The sequence below is a fragment of the Bos grunniens genome, chromosome 8 (genome assembly GCF_055505025.1).
Source record: "Bos grunniens cultivar Pamir isolate PY7600 chromosome 8, Bosgru_T2T1.0, whole genome shotgun sequence".
Lineage (NCBI taxonomy): Eukaryota > Metazoa > Chordata > Mammalia > Artiodactyla > Bovidae > Bos > Bos grunniens.
Window position 1 is genome coordinate 12,162,067 of NC_141172.1, and position 21,937 is coordinate 12,184,003.

The 21,937-nt window shown below is 37.8% G+C and overlaps 1 long non-coding RNA gene across 9 annotated transcripts in view; it reads left to right on the forward strand.

Moving 5' to 3' along the window:
* The window catches only part of LOC147366672 (uncharacterized), a 384,117-nt gene that overhangs the window by 186,600 nt on the left and 175,580 nt on the right, over window positions 1–21,937 (forward strand). The window contains exon 2 of one of the 9 annotated variants that reach the window (XR_015168929.1): window positions 13,913–16,420. The exons of the other annotated variants lie outside the window; for them this stretch is intronic. This is a non-coding gene — a long non-coding RNA (uncharacterized LOC147366672). Of the gene's footprint in view, window positions 1–13,912; window positions 16,421–21,937 lie in introns of those variants that run through there. 9 annotated transcript variants of the gene reach the window in all.

Sequence of the window (21,937 nt, forward strand, 5' to 3'; positions counted from 1 at the left end):
TTAAAAAAAATCTTTACAAATACACATAAAATTAATGATCAGAAGATGTTTTGTGAGGTGTATTAAATATATTTAAGTAGAAAATATATTTTCTACTTACTTATTCACTCATTCATTCAAAATATTTAAATATCTAAGATACTTAAACATACCAGATGGAATAAATTTTGATGGTCACTGGGAATACAGTAGTGACCCAAATTCCTGACATTGTGTGCATACTTATTTAATCTTCCTTATAATTCAGTAGATTATAAATTACATAGGGTCAGTGATTGTCTTGTTTACTTTTGCCTGGTAAAAACACTAAGAAGTTATGCTAACATATAGGAATGGCATGTAACTCTAACATGGAGCTTTGGGGGAGAATTTACCTTTAATCTGGAAACTCAAGAATCAATACTGAAGGCAAAATAATGACCCCTAAGGATGTTCCATCCTAATCTTGTGAATCTATGAACATGTTACCTTACTTGGAAAGAAGGGAATTTGCAAATATGATTAAGCAGTTTGAGATTGGAAGATTACCCTGGATTATCTGGGTGGACCTATGTAATTACAAAAGCTCTAGTAAATAAAAGATGGAGGCAGGATCCTCAGTGTCAGAAGGAAATGATGTGAACAACACTGTATCAGCCATATTGGCTTGGGGATAGAAAGAGTAACAAGCTAAGGACCTGCAGGCAGGCCCTGGAAGTTTCAAGGAGGCAAGGACATTCTGTACTATAACTTTCTAAAGCAGTGCAGCCCTGCCAACAGCATGACTGTAGCCCATTCGGACCCATTTCAGAGTTCTGTCATGCAGTGTCACCAAAAAAAAAGTGTAAACCATCAATTAAAAAAAAACAAAAATAAAAATTTGGTAGTAGCTGTGAGAAAGCAGCACAATAAATAAGAGGCAAGAAGGTCTCACACTGGTAGAAAAACTGTCATATGTCAAAGAATGCAGGGAAGACAGAACATGGGATTTCCAATTTTAAAAGTAGTAAAATATAGTTTGTGGAGAAGGGCATTCTTGCCTGGAAAATCCCCATGGAGAGAGAAGTCTGACGGGCTACAGTCCATGGGGTCACAAAGAGTCGGACACAACTGAGCGACTATCACAAAATACAGTTTCAGCATGTAATTTAGGTCAGAATAAAAAGTAAGTTGAAAGTTGAAAAAAAAAGAAAGTTGAGCCAGATGATGAATCTTGCAAATCTTGTAAGGAACAGAGCTTTTATTAAGGTAATGGAGAGATTCTGAAAACATTTAAAGCTGGAGGTAACTTGATCTAATTTTTGTTGTAGAAAGGTCATTCTGAGTTCATTGTGGATTCCCAGTAAGCAGAATTACATTCAACTGTTTTAATTCAGACTTTAGGTATTAATGACCTACAGGGTAGTGCTATTGTCATAAAAAGGATGAAAAGGATTAATAAGATACATAGGAGTTAGAATTAACAGTGAAAACAGTGGACAATTAAGACAATGTTGATATCATGGCTTCCTCTGGATAATGTATGAGGTGTAGAATTACTGAATGATATATCAATACCAAAGGAGCAAGTTTGGGGAAATAGAAGTTCAAAGATTCAGTGATAGATATATCAAGTAATAGATTTCTCCAAGTTGAGATCAGTTTGCTTTATGGATTTGAAGTAAAAAAAAAATTCAGAGTTGAATGTATAAAATTAATTGAAGCCATGAGGAAATTGTTTGTATACTTTGCCAAAAAGACAGCAAAGAAGAAATGGCTCTAGAACATAATCTGGTAACATTTAAGATTTTTTATTTTTTAAACACTAAACTTTAATCTGAACACGTTACTTTAGCTCTGCTGTATGACAGGCTTTAGAGTCCAAGAAAACAGTATAAATCATGCTTTCATATTAATAGGTCAAGTTTTTAAAATACTTGAAACTGTTTCCCAATTTTTCCTTTGTATATAATAATTTCAAATTTGATACTTGTATGAGGAAAAATAGGATATAGTATGTGTGATGCCTAGAAAAATAGCTGGTTTATAAAACTGATTTATAAAAGTGATTTAGTGATCATTTTGTAATGGTCACTAAACAATGTCTATTATTTGATCACTTATTAACTATAATTTCTAATGTGATTTAATATATTTCATTTGATACATTAAATATTATTTTCTTACTCTTAGATAATGAAATGGCAAAATACTACATATAAAATTGGACTTAACAATTCTATAAAAACTAATCTATGGAATTATGGAAAAACCCAGGGATCGAACCCAGGTCTCCTGCCTTGCAGGTGGATTCTTTACCAGCTGAACCACAAGGGAAGCCCTTAAAAAATAGAACTATGAGGCATAACTCAAAATATTTCCATTAGAATAAATTAATACTGTATATTGGTTTTAGCTCAAGATATGCATATTCAAATTAATGCAATGCTTGAGATTTACCAAAGTATTGCTAAGTTTGTTATTACAAATTCTGTTAATTGATGCAGGAACTAAAGAAACAGAGCCTATCACAGCAAGATTCCTCCTCTGCTCTTTGTTTGTGTATGATTGTTAAATATCTAATTATCGCACTTTGCCTGAAGATTATCAGGGCTTCTTAGGTGGTGCTAGTGGTAAAGAACTCGACAGCCCTTGCAGGAGACAAAAGGGACACAGGTTAGACCCCTGGGTTGGGAAGATCCCCTGGAGAAGGTAGTAGCAACCCACTCCAATATTCTTGCCTGGAGAATCCCACGGACAGAGGAGCCTGGCGGGCTGCAGTCTGAGGGGTCGCAAGGAGTGAGACAGGACTGAAGAGACGTAGCACTGAAGATTACCAAAGGTTACAAAACATAAATATTAGCATTTCTTCCCTCTAAATAACAAAATTTCAAACCTTTCAAATAACTATTTACCAATGATTTTAATTCAGAAATGTAATAACTCTCCATTCCCTGTGTTGCTATTATACTTTGTCATAGTTTAGAATTATTATATATAGAGTTCAGAGCTTAGAATTGAATTATTATGTATCCTTGTTTTTTGAGTTAAATTGTAAGACCTTTCATGGTAGCAGTTATGCTTTAAAATTGTGTAATAGCTTTTAGAGTAGTGAGTATAATGGTTGTTACATAATAGATACATTTTGATTTATTAAGGAGTAAGTGTAATCCTCATTATTTAATTTCATCCATCATATAGAAATTTTAACCTACTTTTTTCTCATTTGATTTATTTTTGTAATAGTTGTATAAATCAGAGATCATAACAGCAGTTAAAACAATCAGGAACGCTTGAAAAGAAAAGTAGCACTCCTAAAAAATAACTTAAAAATAGCTGTGGAATAATTGCATCAGCGACCCAAACAAATTAGTCGGTAACAACTGAAGAGTTGTGTGGAACTAAAATTATAGTGAGTATATTCCTGCATACCCCACACATATAAACATATGCATTTACACACTCAAAACATTTTTACACACACAATCACAAAATATGATTTTTTTTAATCCTACTGAGCATACAAACGTAGATAAAGAATTGAAACTGATCAACATTTATATATATATAAATTTTAATACATGTAGTCCATCAGCATGTGTTGATGTCTACACATGGACATCACCAGATGGTCAACCCTGAAAACAGGTTGATTATATTATTTGCAGCCAAAGGTGGAGAGGCTCTATAAAGTCAGCAAAAACAAGACCAGGAGCTGACTGCGGGTCAGATCACGAACTCCTTATTGCCAAATTCAGACTTAAATTGAAGAAACTGGGGGAAACCACTAGACCATTCAGGTATGACCTAAATCAAATCCCTTATTATTATACAGTGGAAGTGATAAATAGATTTAAGGGACTAAATCTGATAGACAGAGTGCCTGGTGAACTATGGACGGAGATTCATGACATTGTAGACGAGATGGGGGTCAAGACCATGCCCAAGAAAAAGAAATGCAAAAAAGCAAAATGGCTGTCTGAAGAGGCCTTACAAATAGCTGTGAAAAGAGAGGAGCGAAAAGCAAAGGAGAAAGGGAAAGATGTCCCTATTTTAATGCAGAGTTCTAAAGAATAGCAAGGAGAGATAAGAAAGCCTTCCTCAGAGATCAATGCAAAGAAATAGAGGAAAACAATAGAATGGGAAAGACTAGAGATCTCTTCAAGAAAATTAGAGATACCAAGGGAACATTTCATGCAAAGATGGGCTCGATAAAGGACAGAAATGGTATGGACCTAACAGAAGCAGAAGATATTAAGACGAGGAGGCAAGAATACACAGAAGAACTATATAAAAAAGAACTTCATGACCCAGATAATCACAATGGTGTGATCACTCACCTAGAGCTAGACATCCTGGAATGTGAAGTCAAGTGGGCCTTAGGAAGCATCACGGTGAACAAAGCTAGTGGAGGTGATGGAATTCCAGTTGAGCTATTCCAAATCCTGAAAGATGATGCTGTGAAAGTGCTGCACTCAAAATGCCAGCAAATTTGGAAAACTCAGCAGTGGCCACAGGACTGGAAAAGGTCAGTTTTCATTCCAATCCCAAAGAAAGGCAATGCCAAAGAATGCTCAAACTACCGCACAACTGCACTCATCTCACATGCTAGTAAAGTAATGCTCAAAATTCTCTAAGCCAGGCTTCAGCAATACATGAACTGTGAACTTCCAGATGTTCAAGCTGGTTTTAGAAAAGGCAGAGGAACCAGAGATCAAATTGGGAACATCTGCTGGATCATCAAAAAAGCAAGAGAGTTCCAGAAAAACATGTATTTCTGCTTCATTGACTATGCCAAAGCCTTTGTCTGTGTGGATCACAATAAACTGTGGAAAATTCTGAAAGAGATGGGAATACCAGACCGCCTGACTTGCTGCTTGAGAAATGTGTATGCAGGTCAGTAAGCAACAGTTAGAACTGGACATGAAACAACAGACTGGTTCCAAATTTGGAAAGGAGTACGTCAAAGCTGTATATTGTCACCCTGCTTATTTAACGTATATGCAGAGTACATCAGGAGAAACACTGGGCTGGATGAAGCACAAGCTGGAATCAAAATTGCCGGGGAAAATATCAATAACCTCAGATATGGCAGATGACACCACTCTTATGGCAGAAAGTGAAGGAAAACCAAACAGCTTCTTGATGAAAGTCAGAGAGGAGAGTGAAAAAGTTGGCTTAAAGCTGAACATTCAGAAAATTAAGATCATGGCATCTGGTCCCATCACTTCATGGTAAATAGATGGGGAAACTGTTGGGAAACTGTGGAAACAGTGGCAGACTTCATTTTGGGGGTTCCAAAATCACTGCAGATGATGACTGCAGCCATGAAATTAAAAGACGCTTACTCCTTGGAAGAAAAGTTATGACCAACCTAGATAGCATATTCAAAAGCAGAGACATTACTTTGCCGACAAAGGTCCATCTAGTCAAGGGTATGGTTTTTCCAGTGGTCATTATGGATGTGAGAGTTGGACTATATAGAAAGCTGAGTGCCGAAGAATTGATGCTTTTGAACTGTGGTGTTGGAGAATATTCTTGAGAGTCCCTTGGACTGCAACGAGGTCCAACTAGTCTGTCCTAAAATCCAACCAGTCCTTCCGAAAGGAGATCTGTCCTGAATGTTCTTTGGAAAGACTGATGCTCAAGCTGAAGCTCCAATCTGATGAGCTGACTCATTTGAAAAGACCCTGATGTTGGGAAAGTTTGAAGGCAGGAGGAGAAGGAGATGCCAGAGAATGAGATTGTTGGATGGCATCATCAGCTCAATGGACATTAATTTGAGTGGACTCTGGGAGCTGGTGATGGACAGGGATGCCTGGCGTGCTTCAGTCCTTTGGATCACAAAGAGTCAGACTAATGAGCACCTGAACTGAATTGAAACTATGGTGGAGTTAATGAAGATAATGGTGACCTCCTTCAAAAGGTCCCATGCGTGTACTGTTATACTCAGTGTCCCCAACCCTGCAGCAGGCCATCCCCAGCCCACACCTCTGCTGGAGACTCCTGGACACTCACTGGCAAGTCTGGGCCAGTCTCTTGTGGGTTCACTGTTCCTTTCTCCTGGGTCCTGGTGCACTCAAGGTTCTGTTTGTGCCCTCCAAGAGTCTATTTTCCGGTCCTGTGCAAGTTCTGGTAGCTCTGTGGTGGGGTTACTGGTGACCTTCTCGAAGAGGTCTAATGCCATACCCAAGTCTGCTGTGCCCAGAGCCCCTGTCCCTGTGGCAGTCCACTGCTGACCCGTATCTCCCCAGGAGATGCTCAAGCACAGTTCTGTCTCAGTCTCTGTGGGGTCTCTGGGTCCTGGTGCGTACAAGGTTTGTTTGAGCCCTCTGAGAATCTGGCGGGAATGGGGTTTGATTCTGAATGCAAATTGCCCCTCCTACCATCTTGCTAGGGCTTCTCCTTTGCCCCTGGATGTGGGGTATCTCCTCATAGCTGCTCCAGCGCCTACCATCTTACCGGGGTTTCTCTGAACTTGGACTTCGGGTATCTCCTCAGTGCCACTTGCTCCAGTGCTGAGCACTGCTGCTCCTCACCTTGGACACTGGGTATCTTACCGCTGCTGCTCCAGCGCCACGCAATTCAATCCATAGCACATATGTGTTTCAAAAGCTGTTTAACACCTTCAGATCTTGAGTGTCTTCCAAGTTAGAATAATAAACTGGTGGTTAAGTGAGTTTCCTGATCACAAAATCTACATTGTGATAATTTTGGGATGTTGATTAGGGAAGTGGCAGTTTATTATCACCAGAATCAATTTCACAAAATATTAGGCAGTTTCCATGCCTCTTTCTGTTTCTGTTTATTCAGTGGTCTAGCCAAAACTCTGACCCAATTTAGTTATTTTCCAAAATGATTATTTTTTAGTGCAAAAATTTTCTATATACTTGTCTAGATTTGATGATTATGCATACATTTTTAGATACAAATTTCATATAAAATTAAATTCATAAGACAGAACATTGAACAAGTCTTGACTAATTCAAGTTGGAATGTATATTTTTTAAGATTTCTTTTAATTTTATTTATTTATTCTCGGCTGTGCTGGGTCTTCATTGGTGCACAGACTTTTCTCTGGTTGTGGAGAGTGGGAGGCTACTCTCTGGTTGCAGTGCTGGCTTCTCCTTGTGGTGGGGCGGCTTCTCTTGTTGCAGAGCCCCTGCCCTAGGGTGTACGTGCTTCAGTAGTTACAGGACAAGAGCTCAGTAGTAGTGGTGTGCAGACTTAGGTACTCTACAGCATGTGGGATTTTCCTGGATCAGGGTTCACACCCTTGTCTCCTGCATTGGCAAGCAGATACTTTACCACTGAGCCACCAGGGAAGCCCCATTAGAATGTATTTTATATATCCTAAAAAAAATAGTGACAAAAAAGGGGTTTTCAGTGGAGAAGGCAATGGCACCCCACTCCAGTACTCTTGCCTGGAAAATCCCATGGATGGAGGAGCCTGGAAGGCTGAAGTCCACGGGGTCACTAAGAGTCGGACACGACTGAGTGACTTCACTTTCACTTTTCACTTTCATGAATTGGAGAAGGAAATGGCAACCCACTCCAGTGTTCTTGCCTGCAGAATCCCAGGGACAGGGAGCCTAGTGGGCTGCTGTCTATGAGGTCGCACAGAGTTGGACACGACTGAAGCGACTTAACAGCAGCAGCAGCAGCAAGGGGTTTTCAGAGATATTAGATTTTCCTCCACAACAATTGTAAAATGTGTACAGAACTAAAGTAAATTGTAGACATTAGATGTAAAAGTAGTCTACAAATACACAAAGTAAATGAACAATACATAAAATAACAGATAAAATACTATGTTGGATAATAAAATACCAATACTTGTTTGGAAATATTTGTCAGAAAATTAAAAAAAGAATAAATCCTTGATGTTTTCCTCTGAAGTGTAGAAACTAACGGTTTAGCATACTTTTATCCCAGCATGACTCTATTAGTAGTAATTTTTCCCCCTGAACATTAAAGAAAAATAACAAAAAAACAGGAATTTACTACAGCTATCTTGAGTTCCATTTAGTGATTAAATGTGCTCTTTTCTGTAAGGCTGGGTCTTATTTTTAACTTTGTCATTTCATTTTAAAAGAAAGACATTTTAATATTTGTTTCCATGTTTGCAATTTGATGTCTCATGTATTAGAACGTACTTTTAAATTGCAGTTTTCCCATCCACATCATTCTTGTTTCTTCTCTTTACTGCCATTTATTAATTTCTACTGCTTTTTTAACATGCTAATTTTGGTTTATATGTATTCCTTCTTCCTCTAGATGGAAAAAAAGTTGTCATTAGCAAGTACTAAGTGTTACTTTTGTCATTTTTGTTGCGTCACCATGTACTATGGAAATCACTCATTCAGTGAGGGCTAGCTAGGACATACCGAGAGTGCATTCTACGAAATTCATAAAGGATTACTTCTATTTATTTCCTGATTGTAAAACAATATAATTATACATCATATTTTGTTACATTGTAGTCACTAAATTCTTCCGCGCTCAGCTTTCTTCACAGTCCAACTCTCACATCCATACATGACCACTGCAAAAACCATAGCCTTGAATAAACAGACCTTTGTTGGCAAAGTAATGTCTCTGCTTTTGAATATGCTGTCTAGGTTGGTCATAAATTTTCTTCAAAGGATTAAGCGTCTTTTAATTTCACAGCTGCAGTCACCATCTGCAGTGATTTTGGAGCCCAAAATAAAGTCTGATACTGTTTCCACTGTTTCCCCATCTATTTCCCATGAAGTAATGGGACCAGATGCCATGATCTTCGTTTTCTGAATGTTGAGCTTTAAGCCAACTTTTTCACTCTCCACTTTCACTTTCATCAAGAAGCTTTTTAGTTCCTCTTCACTTTCTCTCATAAGGGTGGTGTCATCTGCATATCTGAGGTTATTGATATTTCCCCTGGCAATCTTGATTCCAGCTTGTGCTTCATCCAGCCCAGCGTTTCTCATGATGTACTCTGCATATAAGTTAAATAAGCAGGGTGACAATATACAGCCTTGACATACTACTTTTGCTCTTTGGAACCAGTCTGTTGTTCCATGTCCTGTTCTAACTGTTGCTTCCTGACCTGCATACAGATTTCTCAAGAGGCAGGTCAGGTGGTCTTGTATTCCCATCTTTTTCAGAATTTTCCAGTTTATTGTGATCCACACAGTCAAAGGCTCTGGCATAGTCAATGAAGCAGAAATAGATGTTTTACGGAACTCTCTTGCTTTTTCGATGATCCAGTGGATGTTGGCAATTTGATCTCTGGTTCCTCTGCCTTTTCTAAAACCATCTTGTGCCTTTGAACTGTGGTGTTGGAGAAGACTCTTGAGAGTCCCTTGGACTGCAAGGAGATCCAACCAGTCCATTCTGAAGGAGGTCAGCCCTGGGATTTCTTTGGAAGGAATGATGCTAAAGCTGAAACTCCAGTACTTTGGCCACCTCATGTGAAGAGTTGACTCATTGGAAAAGACTCTGATGCTGGGAGGGATTGGGGGCAGGAGGAGAAGGGGACGACAGTGGATGAGATGGGTGGATGGCATCACTGACTCAAATGACGTGAGTCTGAGTGAACTCTGGGAGTTGGTGATGGACACAGAGGCCTGGCATGCTGTGATTCATAGGGTCACAAAGAGTTGGACATGACTGAGCGACTGAACTGAACTGAGTCACTAAATTGTGTCCAACTCTTTTGTGGCCCCTTGGACTATAGCCCATCAGGCTCCTCTGTCCATGGGATTTCCAGGCAAGTATACTGAAATTGTTTGCCATTTCCTCCTCTAGGGGATCTTGGTGACCCAGGGATCAAACCATATCTCCTGCCTTGGCAGGGGAATTCTTTACTACTGAGCCACCAGTGAAGCCCATACATCATGTTAGAATTATAGTAATACTTCAAACAGCTCAATACAAGTTTGAAGCATTTTCATTACTCCTTAGTCTTATGTTAAAAAGTAATTGCCCACCACTATGAAGATAGTCGGAAAAGGCAATGGCACCCCGCTCCAGTACTTTTGCCTGGAAAATCCCATGGGTGGAGGAGCCTGGTGGGCTACAGTGCATGGTGTCGCTAAGAGTCGGACACGACTGAACGACTTCACTTTCATTTTTCACTCTCATGCATTGGAGAAGGAAATGGCAACCTACTCCAGTGTTCTTGCCTTGAGAATCCCAGGGACGGGGAGCCTGGTGGGCTTCCGTCTCTGGCGTCGCACAGAGTCGGACACGACTGAAGTGACTTAGCAGCAGCAGCAGCAGCAGCATGAAAATAGTGTCTAGTGTTCAAGCTTAAGATGTAAATTAGTATATTAGCACGTGTGTGATCTTTCTTATGCCAGAAGTATCTGGAAGTGTATATGTCTCCAAAACCATCATCTTTTAAAATCCCATACTTACATAAATTTGAATTAATTGCCTTCTTGAATTAGGAGTTTGGGTGGAGGATAAAGAAAGTGTGTCTCTGAATGAAAATAATTATATTTAAAACTAATCTTAATCTGACCTAATGATAGGCTATCGTTGGACTGCCTTCTCTCAGACTTGAGAGAAATACAAGGATAATCAAATGCCATGGTGATAAACCTTTCTCAAATTAATTTTTACATTTTGTGAGGCATAGTTGTCTATACACCTATTATCCTTCAGTCTGTTTACCCTAATAGCATTTTAAAATTACAGACAATATAGTTTTAAAGATCCATCACATTCATGGTTTTTAAAGTCCATGCTATTTGCAAGAAAGTGTCAGATGAAATAGTGATGTTTTGTTGAAAAAGCTTGCAAAAGTATCGTTGTCATCATCATCAAACAATTTGAATCAAACTATCATAACCAAAATCTAAATATTATACCAATAGATGGAGTTTGGGGTTTTATGTTGGAAAGAAAGAGAAGTCACTCAGTCATGCCCAATTTTTTGCAACCTCAGGGACTGTAGCCTACCAAGCTCCTCCATCCATGGGATCTTCCAGGCAAAAGTACTGGAGTGGATTGCCATTTCCTTTGATATATTCTATAGAATTCCAGAGAAAAGTATTTTATATACAAATTGGCTCCCCTGGTGGATCAGATGATAAAGAATCTGCCCGCAGTGCAGGAGACTTGGGTTTGATCCCCAGGTCGGGAAGATCCCCTGGAAAATGAAATGGCAACCCACTCCAGTATCCTTTCCTGGAAAATCACATGGATCAAGGAGCCTGGTGTGCTTACAGTCCATGGAGTCGCAGAGTCAGACACAACTGAGTGACTGAGCAGCAGCATACTTACTGTAAATATCAGGAAGCATTCACCAACATACTTAAGTAGATTTCTTGAAATATTATTTGGATATGTAATAAAACTTCACTTCAAGTTGTACTTCTAATGAGTGTCATATACTAGTGATAAGTATGTGAAGTCACTCAGTCGTGTCCGACTCTTTGAGACCCCATGGACTAGCCTACCAGGCTCCTCTGTCCATGGGATTTTCCAGGCAATAGTACTGGAGTGGATTGCCATTTCCTTCTCCAGGGGATCTTCCCGACCCAGGGATCGAACCTGGGTCTCCCGCATTGTAGACAGACGCTTTACCGTCTGAGCCACCATAGCACTCATAAAATAGAGCATAGCATTAGTCTCAGAAAAATGATGTTAGATAAAATGTACAACAGTGTGGAAACCTGGTGAAGTTACTGGAAAGCTAAAGCTAACACTCTGGGATAACAGTTGCCTTTACTTTACAGTTTTAGTGACTGCCACACTCAAGATTTAAAAAAAAGAGTTTCATGTGATTAGTCACTATTTTATCAGCAGCCAACGCACGAGCCCCGTGTGTGCTGGTGACAAGTGCCAATAACTCATACTATTTCCCTTTTAGCTAGAAATTGATTTAACCACACTCTAATATCATAAAACTTCAGGAAAGTAGTAGTCAGTCATACTCTGTATATGTCAAGGATTCTTACTGGATGAACATACATACATATATATATATATATATATATATGCCATTATAAACAAAAAGTCAATACTGGCTAAAGTAACAGGCAGGAAAACCTCTATCAGGAGCACAGCATTAACAAGAAAATGTGGCTAAGACTTGAGTTTTAAAAAACTGTACCTGTAATTCAACCTCATCTTGAGAAAATTAAAGACTCATAAACTTCTAAAATTATTCTTGTTGGTTTTATTCATTCGCTGAGTTGTGTCCAATTCTTTGTGACCCATGGACTGAAACATATCAGGCTTCCCTGTCCTTCATCATCTCTCAGAGCTTGCTCAAATTCATGTCCATTAAGTCAGTGATGACATCCAGTCATCTCATCCTCTGTAGACCCCTTACCCTCTGCCTTCAATCTTTCCCAGCAACAGAGTTGAGCTGGGCTGTTTGCATCAGGTGGCCAAAGTATTGGAATTTCAGCTTGAGCATCAGTCCTTCCAGTTAATATTCAGGGTTGATTTCCTTTAGGATTAATTGGTTTGATCTTCTTGCAGTCCAAGGGACTCTCAAGAGTCTTTTCCAACACCACTACTCAAAAATATCAAGTCTTCAGTGTTCAGCCTTCTTTATAGTCCAACTCTCACATCCATACATGACTACTGGAAAAAAAAAAAAAAAAACATAGCTTTGACTATACAGAAATTTGTTGGTGAAATAATGCCTCTGCTTTTTAATATGCTGTCTAGGTTGGTCATAGCTTTTCTTCCAAGGAGCAAGCATCTTTTTAATTTCATGGCTGAATTAACCGTCCACAGTGATTTTGGAGCCCAAGGAAATAAAGTCTGTCACCGTTTCCATTGTTTCCCCATCTATTTGCCATGAAATGATGGGACTGGATGCCATGATCTTCATTTTTTGAATGTTGAGTTTTAAGCCAGCTTTTTCACTCTCCTCTTTCACCTTCAAGAGGCTCTTTAATTCCTCTTTGCTTTCTGCCATGATGGTGGTGTCATTTGGATACCTGAGGTTGTTGATATTTCTCCCAGAAATCTTGATTCTGGCTTGTGTTTCATCCAGCCTGGCACTTTGCATGATGTACTCTGCATATAAGTTGAAGAAACAGGATGACAATATGTGGCCTTGACGTACTCTCTTCTCAATTTTGAACCAGTCTGTTGTTCCAGGTCCATTTCTAACTGTTGCTTTTTGACCTGTATACAGATTTTTCAGGAGTCAGGTTAGGCAGTCTGATATTCCTATCTCTTTAAGAATTTTCCACAGTTTGTTGTGATTCATGCAGTCAAAGGCTTTAGCGTAGTCAATGAATAAGAGGTAGATTTTTTTTTTTTTTCTGAAATTCTCTTCCTTTTTCTATGATCCAGTGGATGTTGGCAATTTAATCTTTGGTTCCTCTGCCTTTTCTAAATCCACCTTGAACATCTGAAAGTTTTTGGTTCATGTATGGTTGAAGCCTATTTGGAGGATTTTGAGCATTACCTTGGTAGCATGTGAAATGATTGCAATTGTGTGGTAGTTTAAATAATCTTTGAAATTGCCCTTCTTTGGGACTGGAATGAAAACTGACCTTTTCCAGTCCTGTAGTTGAACATAATGACTAATTTTAAGAAGGCTTCTCGAATAATTCCCTAAGTTAGCAGAACCAGCCTACTTGTCAGAGGGTAGCTCAGTGAGGCACCTGGAGTCTATAGACATGAATATTTACTTGTAAGTCAACATCTTAGTGAAATAAGAAACATAAATCCATACATGTTAGCCATATTAATAAATCTTTAATTTTACACTTACACAGTAAATGCTTATATAGGCTTTCTAGGATTGTTGTAGGGCAATTTAGGGACTGAATATTTAAATCTTTACAATTAGAATACAGATTCTGAGAAGAAAATGTTAAAAGCTAATCTGTTTCCTGTCAGGACAGGGCAGAGCAGATTATAACCACCTGTGGTAAATGCCTTGGAGTTCAGCTACGCTTGAAATGAACTACCTTACAAGAGTGTTGCTTTCCTCTCACAGAGAAAGTTAATGACAGCCTGAAGTCTGAGATTCTGCCATACAGAGAGTATCATCCTAGACTCGACAAAACAACCTATCACTTTGTATGTTAAAGCTGAAACTCCAGTACTTTGGCCACCTCATGCGAAGAGTTGACTCATAGGAAAAGACTCTGATGCTGGCAGGGATTGGGGACAGGAGGAGAAGGGGACGACAGAGGATGAGATGGCTGGATGGCATCACCGACTCAATGGACGTGAGTCTGAGTGGACTCCGGAAGTTGGTGATGGACAGGGAGGCCTGGCGTGCTGTGATTCATGGGGTCGCAAAGAGTTGGACATGACTGAGCGACTGAACTGAACTGAATACAAATGAAAGGCACATCAATTCTGGGCTTCCATTTATCTGTGCATTCCTCTCTGTTAATTCTTACGTGTCCTACATATCTCATGAGTCAAGCTATGGACTCAATTCAATCTACTACATTTAACCAATAATTAAAAAAAAAAGTCAAAATATCACATTAAATATCACTCAATTTCTAAAGGAAAAAAATAAAAAGATGTAAATATAAAGTATAAAATAATGGAAACCTTCCTAAATATTTATTATAGTGCCACTATTCTTACATTTTGCTTTGGCATAGAGATTCTAAATGAAACAGCAAAATAGAAAAGATATATATATATATATATATATATATATATTGATTTGTCTATGCAGAATATACCAGATCATGTAACTCTGTACTACTATATTCAAACCATGAATTTCTGGGCATTTCTCGTATATAGTTTCAAGAAAAGTAGCAGTCCCTGAAATTTATTTCCTTCATACAATTTGACTTCTTAAGATACAAGGAAATGAATAATGCCACTTTCGTTTGAAGAGAATGACTTTAAAATGCTCTAGGTAGAATGCAAATAAGGATTTGCTTAGGAAAAATATGAAGAGAATATGCGTATTAAAAGTCCATAAAGTTCTGTCACTTTGATTTCAAAATCAACATGAAATAGGTATCAGAGTTAATACTGAGACTTTAGATGGAAATAATTATTATGGAAGCATCTCAACTTAATGTACATAGAAACAGCATACTTTCATGTTAACTAGATGGATACTTAGATACATAACTTTCCAAAACTAAAAATATAACAAAAGCAACGAAGCCAATCATATAAATCAATAATATTTTTAAAAGCATTAATAAATCTCCATTACAAACTTTGTTTCAAAATGCACTGGTAACAGCTCAACATTCACCAGATACATGTATTTTCAAGCAAGAAAAATTCTCCTTCTTTTGTAGGATTCTCCAGGCAAGAATACTAGAGTGGTTGCCATTTCCCTCTCCAGGGCATCTTCCCAACCCAGGGATAGAACCTGAGTCTTTTGTATTGCAGGCAGATTCTTTACCACCTGAGCTACCAGGGAAATTATCTATACTATCTTTTGAAATCAGAAAGCATTAATAATACATTTATAAGCTGCTTGCAATGAGAAGATATCAAAACCAGACGTACTATTAATATTGGTATAAAATTATTGCTAAAAATTCAGCATACAAATTTAATTCAAGAATGTAACATGATTCACTATTATGAAATATATTAATACAGTTCATCATATTAATAGGCCAGCATAAAATTTATAGAATAATTTCCTTGAAAACTTATGAAGTTCAAAACATTATTTAAAAACTGCTTCAGGTGGTACAGTTGTAAAGAATCTGCAGGAGACGCAAGAGATGCAGATTCAATCTTTGGGTCTGGAAGATAAAGTGGAATAGGACATGGGAACTCACTCCAGTACTGTTACCTGGAAAATTCCATGAATAGAGGAACCTGGCAGGCTGCAGTGTGGAGTCACAGAGAGTCAGACACAATTGAGCACACATACACACAAATAAAAATGATGAATATGTAAACATAAAATTAATTCATAAATGAAAATCATGTATAGCACTGTAATAGGCATTACTGCTAAACTCAGGAAGATTATGTAGAGTGAGTATTATTAACAGTCTTTGAGTTTTCTACTTGAAAGTATAGTAAATGAAATTAAAATAAGCAATATAAGGATTTTAAATTTATGTACAAAAGACTTTCAAATGTACAAAATGGTTTAAAAAGAAAGAAATGACAGATCCTGTTTATAACATTATATAAATGAAAGCACTTCTTAAAATGTTTACAGTGGGCACATATAACCCATTTAAAAATTAAACACTTTTTTCAAGTCAGTAGGTGACAGGGATTTAGCAGCACAAACTTCTAGTGATAAAGAAAATAAGTCATGGAAACATGATACACAGAATAGGGAATATAGTCAATCAGACTACAATAACTTTAAATAGTGACAGATGATAATTAAACTTATTGTGATGAGGTCAACATACATAGAAGTCTAATCACTGTGTTGTAGACTGAAAACTAATAAAATGTATGTCAATTATTGCATCAATAGTAAAAAAAAAAAAAAAAGACAAGAGCTTTGGAGGCTAATAAAAAGACATGACTGATGGCAATAGAATATAAATACTCACTGAATTTTTTAACAAAAAAACTGAAGGATCGCTGTAATTAAAAATCTGTAAACCTATAAAAACTTTCAAAACATATGTAAGTCTAGACATGCCTCAGTAAATGGAATGGCATGTCAGGCGTCTGGAAAATAATACTCATCTTGGTAAAGATAGTCAAAGTGTCTTAATCAATCTGTAAATAATAATCAGAACTCTAAGAACTTAAAAAAAGTGAAACCTAGAAGCTTGATTCTAAAATTTATTATGCCCTTTCAAATACATACATGTATTAGAAAACAATGCACAATCATGCACAAGAAGACGATTGCTTCTTGGAAGGAAAGCTATAAAAAAAAAAAAAAACATAGACAGCATATTAAAGACATCGCTTTGCCGACAAGGGCCCATACAGTCAAGGCTATGGTATTTTCATTAATCATATATGGATATGAGAGTTGGACCACAAAGAAGGCATAGGACCAGAGAATTGATGTTTTTGAAATGTGGGGCTGGAGAAGACTCCTGAGACTCACTTGGACAGCAAGGAAATCACACTAGTCAGTCCTAAAGGAAATCAGTCCTGAATATTCATTGGAAGAACTGATGCTGAACCTGAAACTCCAATACTTTGGCCACCTGATGAGAAAAGCCAACTCATGGAAAGGACCCTGATGCTGGGAAAGATTGAATGCAGAAGGAGAAGAGGGCAACAGAGGATAAAATGGTTGGATGACATCACCAATTCAATGGACATGAACTTGGGCAAACTCCAAGAAATGGTGAGGGACAGGGAGGCCTGGTGCACTGCAGTCTGTGGGGTCGCAAAAAGTCAAACAGGACTTAATGACTGAACAACAACGACAATAGGAAAGAAAGTCACTAAATAAAAAATTACTCATCTCGTACTTGACAAAAAAAGAATGGCGGTGGTCGGGGGGAGCTTCCTGTAAACAGGAATGGTGAAGAGGGTTTCTCAGTTAATTTTATTTCCAAACCAGTAAAAACAAATTTGGAGTACACGTTCAAGGATAAGTGTACATGTAAGAAGATGGGTCACATTTCTCGTCTTTTATTTCACATTGGGATGCCTCTGAATACAGCTTAGATATGGCCAGGATCTAGTTTCTCATATCACCCATCCAAGGTTGTGAAGGGAAATAAAATTCAGAGCTGAGAAGCATGTGGCAGGAGAATGGGTGGATAAGTAGACAGTCCTTCCCTGACTGTAGAATCTCTGGGTCTTTTCCCAGTAATAGTAAAGCCCTAGCCTCATAAGCCTGGAGTCAGGTAAGTGCTGCCAGAGCACCCTAAACTCTTATTGGGGAAGGCAGTTTTGCTCCTTTCAGAGCCAGTTTGCAAACCTGGAAATGTGGACAGATCTCTCTTAGTTATGGATGTTCTTGGAGAATCATTTAGATCCAACAGATATTAAGAGCTGTCCCCAACAGAAGGTTGTCAAATTCTATCCACCTGTTCACCTAACAGGAGGCTTCCATTCTTGCCTGCATGCAGGTTCCTGCAGACCCTGGATATCAGGCTTAGACACCCTGGGCAGGTCTGGCTTAGAAACACCAGTGTGGGAATTCCCCTGAATCCAGATGACCTGGTAGGTGAACCCAATGGAGCCTGAGAACATACAAATTTCAGTCCCACCAATCGCACCTCCAGCTGATTGACTGCCACCTCTGTAGTTCTTTGCTTGTGTTCCTTCTGGGGTGTCAGGCTTGTTCTAGTTTGAAATGGGTTACTCCTGGATAAATTCCTAGACCCAAGAGGCACTGAAGAAGACGCCACAGACCCTATGTACAGATTAGTACTCCAAATTCCAAGACCCTCACAGGCACTCTGTTTATTTCTAAGGCCTGGATGTAGTCAATCTTTGAAAATGACACTGGTGTTGTTCTTAGTCTCTGGCTTGGGGACCTTCTCTTTGCCGATACTGACCAAAATCAACAGCGGGCAACTCCTGTTGGAGATGAAGCAGGTGGTTAGGCAGTGGAAGTAGCATTGGTGTTAGAGATACATTCTGCATCTGGGAATCTATTCTCAATATAATTAATACATATTTTAAAGCTATTATTGGTGAATGACAATGATCTATCAAAGTTTAAAATATCCTAAGTTGTAGCATTTAGATAGTGGAGAGAGAATCATCATAGCACATTATTGAACCTAACTCATTTAAGACATCTATCCAGATAAATAATATAAAATAAAATTTGCTATTAAGATGAAACTTTTTTTGATGTAAAGGTGATATATTCTTACTATGGAGAAGTTATCAGACAAGAAAACAGTAGTGAAAGCAATTACCACTCCTAGTTCTTATAGAGAATTTTCATTTTACGTGAAAAGGTTTCATATTTTAGATGAGATAGTTTCTTATCTTAGTATCCTTTTTTATTTTAGAGTATTTGGTATATATAAAATTGTTTTCTCTAACCTGTGGCTTAAAAAAAAATCTGCCTGCCAATGCAAGAGATGCAAGAGATGTGGGTTTAATCCCTGGATTGGGAAATTCTCCCAAAAAAGGGGATAGCAACCCATTCCAGTATCCTTGCCTGAAAGAATCTCATGGACAGAAGTACCTGGTGGGCCAAAGTACATGGAGTTGCAAAAAGTCGATATAACTGAGCACAGTGCAGAACAGATTTTTTAAAAATCTAATATTTATTTTTTAAAAAAACATAGGACAGTATTAATAAAAATAAAAATCATGCACAATACCAATTACTTAAGGATTTTTTCCCTCCACATATATTTTTAGATATGATGATCCTATATGTTGTGACTTTCAATCACATAAAACACGAATATATTTACAGGAACAAGTAAGAAAATGTGGAGATATTTTTAATAATGATAAATATGTGTCTGGTGATTTACTAGTCTGTTAATTCAATAAAAAAGCCAAAACATACAAAATTTAAAGTCAGGTCATCAAAAACCCATAACAATGAGAAACACTGTATTGAAATTTTATGTGTTCTTACAGCAGTGATTTTTTGTAAAGGGGTGCAAGTAACAATAAGTTAGCCATTTCATAGAGGGTTTTAGAAGGAAAGACACCAGTTTCATGTTAAGCAGGATGTACTTACTAAGTCACACTTCTTGGGAACAGCAAAGAAACTGAAGCAGGTGAAGAACTGCAGACAGGGTCAAGCTTTCTTCTTGAAAATCCTCTTAGGTTACAAAAAAACATCATAGCACATGCTAGACCTAGCATATTTAGTCACAGGAATTTGACAGTTTTTCCTGCCTTCAGTAACATTTCTTGTGTGATCAGCATCCCTTCATGTGTATTTTAATAATTAAACAGAACACATTTGAATCTAGAAATTTTATGTCTTCCTTTCTGGTGGCATAAGACACCTGGTTCCTGTTTTGCAGGAAATATGAAATTGGAGCTGTTTTTCCAACATTAAATGTTTATTTGACCAATAAATAATAGCTGACTGTTCTGTTCCCAGATGTTACATATAATGCTGTGCTGTGCTTAATCGCTCAGTCATTTTTGACTCTCTGTCACCCCATGGACTATAGTCCACCAGGCTCATCTGTCCATGTAGATTCTCCAGGCAAGAATACTGGAGTGGATTACCACGCCCTGCTCCAGGGGATCTTTCCAAACTAGGGATTGAACCCAGGTCTCCTGCAGTGCAGGCAGATTCTTTACCAACTGATCCACCAGGGAAGCTAAATACATGCAAACTATATTTTATATATATATATATACATACACACATACACACACACACACATATATATATACACATATACATATAAAATCTCCAAACTGTATGTGTAAATACTGCTTGATTAAACAACTGGGGAAAGGCATGTGTACACACACACAGTATATACACATATCCCCTGACCCACTTTCACATCATTTCTCTCTTACTTCTTAATATTTATAATTATCTAACACATTTCATTTTCTCATTCATTGTCTCACTAGAATTTAAGGCCCATATGGGTATAAATTTGGTTTGTTGTCTAATCTTTTATCCTTTGCTGGTTATGACTAGCTCATTATGTATATACAGTAAATATGTATTGCTTGAATTAATAAATGAGGGTAATATAATTCCCTCTCAGTTTATGAATGAGGAAATTGAAGATTATTTAGTAACTTTCCCAGTGTCACATAAATAATAAAGAGTAACAGCTAGAAATTAAATCCAAGTCAGTTTTATCTAAAGTTTATATTTTGTCTCTAAACCAAATTAGTGCCAGCACACCTCAAATTTCCCTGTACTTCAATTCCATAAGAATATATATTGAATCTACAAATCCAAGTGCACATATGTGTAAGTTACCTACTAGTTCTACAATATCAATTGGTAACTCAGTTGACTATTGAGTACATCAGAGGACCACTGCTCCTGGATTCCACCAGAATCTTATTCATATTCACCCATGAGAGAACATTAACCAGACCTATTGCTTATGTCTACATCCATTACCAGGAAATGAAATACGTAACGACATTAACTACGCCACCCAGTCAACCCGTCTTCCATTGCTGCACTTTTTATCCCATGCTTACAGTGTGCTTAAGATGCTGAAAGAACACGGGGGCAGAAGTTTAATATGACTGAAGGCTCCCACCACAGACTCTTAAATAGTGTGCTGACTTTCCTTTGGAAAAGTGGATGCAAGATTGCAGCCATTAAGAGGGCATGAAAAGGAGGACAGGAACTTAACAAACATTAAGATTCCTCCACAAAGCATTTCATCTTTGTTGGAATTTAATTCAAAACATTTCTGACATTCAATTATTCACTGTAGATGGACTCTGAATCAGATCATCTGCAGCCAAAGCTAAAGTATCAAATTGAGAGACATAAACCTGAGTGTTTTCTGCATAATGATAGCCGGTAATGATAAAAAAAATTCTTCCTAAAGACATTATGTATTGTAGATATGAAGGTAGACTCTAAGGAGGAAATGGAGAGCTAAACAAATGGGCTTGCATCCTCCTGAACACAGAAATACCTTGAGAAATAACATCGAAAATCTTAGAAAGATTTTAATTGGGTCTAAGCTTGATTTAATAAATTTTATGTTGTTATTTTATCAGTGTCACACATTTATCCACACCCTTGCAAACTGTCTTCTTATTTATTTGCATTTTATCTTGCTGACATGTTTAATGAATATTCAAATTGATGGACTGAAATAGATTAAAACTAAATATAGCAGTACTGCCACTTTCTCAGGGCAGTGTTATCAGGCACCAAAATGGTTCTCCGTAACCACATGTGGCTAATTCATATCAGAGTGGACTCTAATATCACACAGGACATTGTGTTTCCCAAATCACAGTCAGATATTTTACTAATCCAGAGTAAAAAGAAGTAAACTTCCCTTTATTCATGTTTAATTTCCACGGTCTAGCTGCCTTTAATATTGAGGTTTATCGCTTCGCAGACAAAGGGATATATAGTCAAAGCTATGACTTTTCCAGTAGTCATGTACAGATGTGAGAGTTGATCCATAAAGAAGGCTGAGTGCTG